Source organism: Mugil cephalus, chromosome 17 (genome assembly GCF_022458985.1).
Source record: "Mugil cephalus isolate CIBA_MC_2020 chromosome 17, CIBA_Mcephalus_1.1, whole genome shotgun sequence".
NCBI lineage: Eukaryota > Metazoa > Chordata > Actinopteri > Mugiliformes > Mugilidae > Mugil > Mugil cephalus.
The window spans coordinates 17,209,714-17,217,941 of NC_061786.1; positions in this window are offsets into that span (position 1 = coordinate 17,209,714).

The following is an 8,228-nucleotide window of genomic DNA, read 5'->3' on the forward strand; positions in this document are numbered from 1 at the left end:
TTATGGACTAATGTTTTCTATCTGTGGTGACGTGTAACATTAATAACCTTATTGAATAAAAAAAAAAAAACATAAGAGTTCTTAACTGAGGTTTTACTTGTGGTAATTGAAAGCGGAGTAGCGGGCGGATGAGGCTCAAAATAGACAGAGAGGGTCAATGCCGCTGCACCTTTTACCGCCAGTCGAATGAAAAGGATCTCCTCCATTGATTCCTCGGTTAGGAGAACTTCCGCGCTCATTCATACGCTGACACACTGACACACTGAAGCGCACGGATCCAGACGGACCGAGCTCGGTCGCATTTGCCGTGTAACATTTGCTCGCTTCCCGTGGGCTGCGATCAGGTTTCCGTAATGAATTCTACTAAAATCCTGGTCAATCCCAGATGACCTGCAGGGAATTAGAAAGCACTGTCTGTGGTTTGAGTGTGTGTGTGTGTGTGTGTGTGTGTAGAAGGAATTCTGTAAATGTACACTTTTTGTTAAAGGATGTTCTTGCATATGCGCTTTGAGCAAAATTGGAGGAACTATTGCATGAGTCACATTAATCATGAAGATGCTGCATGAGCTGAGGTCGCGTGTGCATTTGTGTGTAATAATTCATCCGTTCAGATGTCAGTTTGCATGCGGAATGAGTGTTTGTCTCAGCATGTATGCATATTTTTGTGTCCAGTTCTGTGGAGCGTTGAGCTGTGTGATGAGGCTGTAGAGGTAGTGGGGTGGGTTGGGTGGGTGGGGAGTGGAGAGGGGGGGCAGATGGTGTACCGAGGCCTGAGGACAGTCAGCCTGTCCATGACTCACACTCAGCAAGCCAGCATCTCTCTCTCGTTGGTGGCCCGGAAAGCACAACACAACAAGTATGTGTGCGTACGTGCGTGTGTGTGTGTGTGTGACTGCAACAGAAAATGTGGACCGAGCTGTCTGTACCCGTGTGTCTATTTTTGTGTCTATTTCATATCTGTGCGAATGTGCGAGGGGGGGCTGTCCAGGGGAAGCTGCTGACGTCCTTTTCGGGACTGATTTACCGCCGCAGAACTGCACAAAAGCCCTTTGTCCGCAGCTCCACTTTTATCTTACTCACTTTGTCGCTATCGTTCTGCCTACACTGCTTCCTCACCCAGCTCGTTCTCAACCTTTACACAAAGGATTTGGGGCTTATATTCTGAATTTTCTCAGCTCTCAGTTTCTTGAATGAGGGATCAGGATTCTAAAGCACAGGTCTTCAACGTCCGTGGAGGTACTGCAGGGGGTAGCAAAATCATTGGTTGATTAGACATTTTTTTGTATATTTTTTAAAATTTTCCCCCACTAATTAGATTTCTTTAGATGCTCATTAACATAATCCAACCGATTTTAGTAAAGGGATAAATGGAGGCAGAAAGCGTCATATTTCAGACAGCACTTCAGTCATTTAGTCATACAGGAGCTGTCTCAACTGTGCACTGTTTCATACAGAGCGCTGTGCTAGCTGAGACCTCCTGTACACCGTAGGCCCCGCCCCTATCACTGCTGAGCCAATCACGAGGCCACATATTGCATGTTGACTCTGCCAGGTTTCCCACAATTGGTCGAGAGTCTATTCAGCCCCCAGGTGAAACCCTGAATCACGCTGCAACATTAGCAGAAGAGAAGCTAATAGTGCATGGTATATATAGGTATGTTTATGTTTATGGCAGTTGCACATCCACCCCTCTGTTGCATACGTTTGAAATTACAAAAATGAACATTTGAACCTGTGTATTATCTGAATAGCTTAATATTGAATGCAAAATGATATAAATTTATAAGCACTAGGCCGAGTTTAATATAGAACCCATATAGTAGGTAAGGGGTCCCTACTTAATCCTCCCATCAGTTTGGGGGTCCCCTGTTCTAAAGGGTTGTGCTCAGTCCAGTCAGTATAATGGGTTATCTCTCTTAAAACACTGATTATACATTGATCAGCTGGTAGAGAAGTGGGCCCTTATCATGGTTCATTGCCGAAACAGTTGACGAACCCCCTGTTTAACAACCCTCTCGTAGAGCTTCATCAATTATGAGGAGGAAGCAAAAGCGATGCTTTAGTATTCCCATGGCGTGACGGTTGTTAAAAATGTTCAGCCTGGGATCCACGGCGAATTAAATTCAGTCTCACAAGGGCCTATTAAACCACGTTAGAAATCCTGTCATTTGTCGACCCACCAGACACGGACCTTGAAAGCGAACTCCTTTGGATGCCAGTCGATAACCAGCCTTAATGTGCCAGTCAGCCGTCTACCACCACAGCTGGAGGCTGAGACTGACATTTGTATGAGGTTGTTTTCGCTGAGTTTTATTTCCAACCTTCTACCTAACGTGTCTGGAACAAGACGGTACTTCTCGCAATTTGCCAGTCAAAGTAAACATCCACTACCACCAACTTGCTGAATTATTTCCCACAGCTGAATATATACAGCATTTAATATATTTGCTACCCATCTTGCCTTTTTACCTACAGGCTATGAAAGGTGATAAATGTCTTAACAGGATACCAGCTACACCTTTACCACCCAGCTGGAAGCCTGACATTTTATAGAGTTGTCTTCACACCACTTGGCGAGTTCTGCCTTATAGAAGAGTTTCAACCTGTCTGCCTCTTTAAATGTTTTAAATTGGTTTTTCTTTTCAAATGGATGGTCTAACGTTGTTGTGCTAGGAGCTATGTGGGGGTGCTTTGAGCATAGTGTTAACAATGTGCTCAACCGTGATGTTAATGGGAACACCATTGTTCTAGCAGCAGTTTGGTTGAAAGACAAAGTAGCTACTTGACAATTAAAAGGGAGCTGAGTGTCTATCAAATGTCATAGCATAGCATCAACCATCCAATAGTCAGGAAAACATCTCTCTTAATATCACTGCCGGTTCCTGGTAAATCTCTCAATTAGGAAAACTGCTGCAGCGAGGACTAAGGTGACCTGTTCAATGTGTAGATTAACAGCATTGAACTGAGCTTTTGGTGTTCAACTCGAGCCGCAGTGCCACCAATAATTACCCGATGGTTGCCATTTATCGCTTGAGCTAAATGTAAAGTGAACAACCTTAAGTATTGTTTAAAAATCATTGGATTAAGTGCATCAGGTTTAATTTTAAGGTGCAGCAAATCCAGCCTGAAGAGCTGTGGCATTGGGGTTAATGATGTGCAGTGAATTCAAACAGTTTCAATTTCGCTGTTTCACATATAATACTATAAGTAGGATTACCTTGGAGTGAATGCCAAGTGCATTCAGACTGTGCATTTTGCAGGAATGCCATGATCACTAGCTAACAGACGGCCCCAGCAGTAATGTTAGCCATCTTGGAAACCGTTTAAATTGCAGAGCAGTGCCACTCATTCAGTCATTTTCTGTAACCTCTGGAGTGTCGCTAGGCCCAGTAGGGCTGACACAGAGAGACACAATCATTAACCCAACAAGCTTGTCTTTGGATGGTGGGAGGAAGCCAGAGCTCGCAAAAAGAATCCACACACACGTGCAAACTCCACATGGAAAGGCCCCAGTCGGCCAGTGGAAGGGCAGCACCAGCAGTTTGAAAAATAAACTGCCTTAATACACGATGCCACTACAGTTTGGTGTGGTGTGCCCTCTGAAGCCGAGCTTGCTTTTGCGATAGTTGTTGAGATACTTTCGGTTTGCCTTCTCTTTAGCCGCGCTGCGAGGCTAACCGAATACTCATTAAACTCATACGTGGCGGGGTTAAAAGTAAAATTGTAGCTAAAAATTCCTCGAAAGTTGACTTTGCCTGAGAAGCGAGGCTTTCATGTGACAACGTCAAGAAACCCTCGGCTGAGTGGGAAATATATGCAAGTCTCCAATTAGACTGGATGCGTCTGCGCGGCTGTCTGCTCGTGCATCCCTCTGAGGAGATAGAGATGGAGACGCAAACGATGTGCGCTCAATTAGCATTTACCCCCAATGTGTACTTTGCACGGGCACATGCAGAAATACGTAGATGTGCTTTGCTGCAAACAAACCCGGCAACACGCGCGAGGAATTTGTGGCTTCGTGCAAATACTTAGAAATGACACAAATACACATTTGCCACGCGCATGCAGAGACAGAAGTGGGAGGAAGGAGGGGACAGGGCTGTGTGTTTGAGCATGAGCAGGCTGATGCAGTTGTGACCTTACATGCATGAGTAAGACTTTACAGTACATGGCTCCAATACCCTAAAGGCCTGGGAATGGGTAGTAACACACTGACACAGTTACCAGACCGGACTAATTGGGTCTGGGACTTTGCGTGTGCACACATGTGGATGAAGATTTTTGTATTTGTCTTAATGTTTGCGAGGGATCCATTCATGGATTTAACACAAACCCACACTGCTGCATGTCTACTCTGTGCCCTCTCACCCCTGTACCTTCCTCAAATGTTAGAAATCAGGTCATGTGTATATATATCAATATATCTGCTGGCATCCCTTCCCCCATCTGTAACGACTGCACGCATCACATGCTCACCCCGCTGTCTCACCTCTACCCCTGTATGTCTTCTCAAATTCATAAATACCTCTCCTGCCAGGAAAATCTGTCAGATGTGTCAGACTTTTCCGCAGCAGCTCCTGGCAGAGGATCACGCACTCCTACAACTGTCTGACCCAGTTTCCATGCTCGCATCCCCACAGTTAAGATGCTGGGGGACATAATGCATAATACACAACAAAGGGAGAAAAAAAAATAACATTTAGCCAACTCGGCAGCATCGCAGCGTAGTTGTGCCATGATAAAAGGCTTCACCAAACATCCAGCAGATGTACTCTAGCTCACATTAAGCGTTTCACTACCTCTGCAAATAATTCAGTGTGAAATTTAAAAAGAAAGAGAGAAAAAGAAAAAAAGAGAGTTGCTTCATTAATCCATTCTAAATCAGTCGGTCTGGGAGCATCAATTTAATGAGTAAGTAAGAAAGCTGTGCCGCCGCACTCACTGTGATCCATCCTATTTCATATCAGCCACAAGCAGGGGAGCGGAGGCGGAAACCGGTTTAAATTTGTCTGAATGTTTCTAAGTATTTTCTAACATTGTAGACATCCTCCATTTATTTGTAATGACCGGAGGGCAGACGTTACAAATCTGAATTACGCTACTCACTGAGTATAGAAATTGATTAAAAACAAAGCCGGGTGGAGGAAAGAAATCAAGTGGAGGCAGGGAATTGAAGAGGGGTCGAGAAAGGAGGGAAGAAGGCAAGGATGGAGGCAGGCAGCAAGATGGAACGTACGCAGGAATTATGGGCAAACGACCAAATGTGGGATACAAAGGGTGAGGTCATTAGAACTAAAACAAGAAAAGATAGGAAGAAGCAAGGAAAGGAGACAGTGAGGTAAAAAAAAAAAAAGAAAAAAGGAGGCATTAAATAAAGCAGGAGAAGATTATGGAAAGAAAATTCAGATCTGAGACAGTGAAAAAAACTAATATGAATAAGACATATTAAAAAGATTTTTTAAAAAAAAACATAAAATGGAGATAAAAGGATCTGGCCTACAGATGAAAAAAAAAAAAGGGTAAGGGAAGCAAAAACTGAGAAATGGCTAAATGGGTGAGGGAGAAATAAAAGGTTCCAAGTGACTTTATGGTGGAAAATAAAAGAGCTGTCACTCCACAGTGACTCCCAGTAGAGCCGATGAATGGATCACTGGCTCCAGCACGACACTCGCTGACCTGCATAACAGCCGGCGATTAACACGTTGTCGCATCTGATGCCAGCTTGATCTGGGCACCGGAGGGGAGGGGAGGGGAGTAGGGGCGGTATGTATAATAAGAGCCACAGTAGCAATTCAGATGGATATAGAGAAAGTGGAGGAAAACAGGAATGCGGCTGCGGTGCACTGAGACAAACATGAGAGGAGTGTGAGCGTGTGGGGGCGTGTGGAGTGATGGGACGGTGGCAGTCGGTGGGTGTAATGATGTCGACTTATAACGGGGCTGACACATCCACTCACAAGCACATGTTTCCAATACATGGCCCTCATTATTCGTCTGGCAGCAGAGGGCTGGTTTTTCTGACAAAGGGAGAGGCAAATTACACCGATCAGCCACAACATTAGGACCATGACGGGAGAAGTGACAAACAAACACCACGGGCCACCCTCAGAAGGCCCATGTCCACTCTCTGATGAGCCACAGGCTGTTTTTGGAGGCACAAGGGCAACCTACGTAAATATTAGGAAGGTGGACATAATGTTATGCCTGATTGGTGTATGTGGATGGTACCAAACAACAAAACATACTTACTGGTTTCCATTACTGATTAATTGTGAGGGAGGAAAGATGAAGATGTCAGAGCTGGACAGCTTAAAGAGCTGTAACGGCTCATTACAGACGAGAGCAACAAAAAGTAAAAAAAAAAAAATAGAAAAATTCTGCAGCCCCCACACATACGCCCACACGGACTGGCACAGCAGCACCGGAGAATAGGAAAAAATCTACAGTAGCCCACAGAGGCACGACTGGCATTTTAAAGCATACAGTGAGGGATAGAGATGGAGGCTTGTAAGAAAAAAAAAGAAGCAATATTTTGGCATTTCTCTTGCCCGGTGCTCTGAGAGCGTTCCGGGATGAAGAAAACTCTTCATACACCTCCCCTACCTCCCCTCAGGCCTCAATCTGCCTTTACAGCTCCATCAATAAATACTTCAGTTGCTCTCTCTTACACACACACACTCTTACCCATTCACTTTCTCGACACCCATCTCCTCCTGTGGCTTCTCAGTCGCCTCCTCCAAATTCCACTCAGTTATTTTCATATTGGGTAATTTTTATTCTGCTGATGTTTTGATGTTTATTCATGACCGAGGTTCTGAGGGGGAGATAAGAAGCCGAGTGCTGAGCTGGCCTCGAGGGCTGTTGGGGCTCCGAGTCACTCTCAGTCACGCAAACTCGCATGGAAGTTCTGTGCGTTTGCACGAGTCAGTGTGTTGACGCACGACTGTTTGTGTGCTCCTGTCACGTACAAACTGTGACTTATTCCGTCCTTGAGGCTCCCTTATCAAATGGCGCCCTCGCTTGTTGTTGTTGTTTCTGTCTGTAGAGGAGGAAATCTTTTTTTTTTTCCTTTTTTTTTATACAGATGTCTGTTGTTAAATGTGACCCTCATCTGCCGGCAGGTCTTATCGTGATGTTGTGACACGCGCCACAAGAGAGGCTGTGTTCCGTTTCCAAAAACCCTCTTAGTTGTGTCTGTATGTTGCCTACTTAGTGCTTCTGTGTGCAAGCGTGTAAAACGGCTCGAGGGAAGTAAAGATGGGGGACGTGATGTGCATTAATTGAGCAAGGGGAGGAGAAAACTGTTTTTTCTCATCAAGGATTAAAATCCCTCTCACTTTCTTATTTCTGCACATTTATCTACGCAACCAATCTGATCCCTTTTTAAATCACTTTGCACCTTTTCCAAATTCAACCTGCTTCATTGGGACCAATTTGATGTGAGTGGAATTACACTTCCACCACGTTTTTTGACAAATATTCCCACTTATCTACTTTCCTGCACAGCTATGAGTGTGTATAATGTCCACATTAGCAGTTCAGGACGCACAATATTAAATTCTAACCTAGTATGCATTAATTTGAGTTGGGACCATTGTTCCAAAAGTGACTTTTTAGCATGCATCACATAATCCTCTTTTCTGGGAAGTGTGATTTGACTTCTGTAGAGGAAGCAGCACACTGTAAACCTTACTCACAGTTCAGAGGAGCTGTTTCACTGCAGTTTTGGTTATTTATTGGAATGTGATGGGCAAAAAAAGGTGCGTGTGTGTAAGCAAAATTGTCAATGTGACATTTTTGTGACTCACATGAGAAAAATGGCTTAACACTTTAGTCACGATGCTACTCCATGTTTTCCAAGCTGACACGGCCATGCGTGTGATTTTCTGCACGTATTCCCCTCACGTGAGTAAACTACCTGGTAAAAATATAATGCATCAAATGCATATTGTGATCTAACCACCCTGAATGAACTAGAAGGATTTTTTTTTTTTTTTTTTACCCGGAGTAACAAGAGAATCAATTTGGAACTATAGCACCACCTGCTGCATGTTAGCTGCAGGTGCACATTTTGGATGTCCTGGGGATGCAGATGTGAAAGAATAATTAAGGTCAAACCCCAAAAAACTAAAAGAAATTGGTGATATTAAGAAACTGTCAAGTGGTTTAAATACACGAATAAACGTGGCGAAATTGGCAAATTGTAGTGATGGTCAAACCACTGCTTG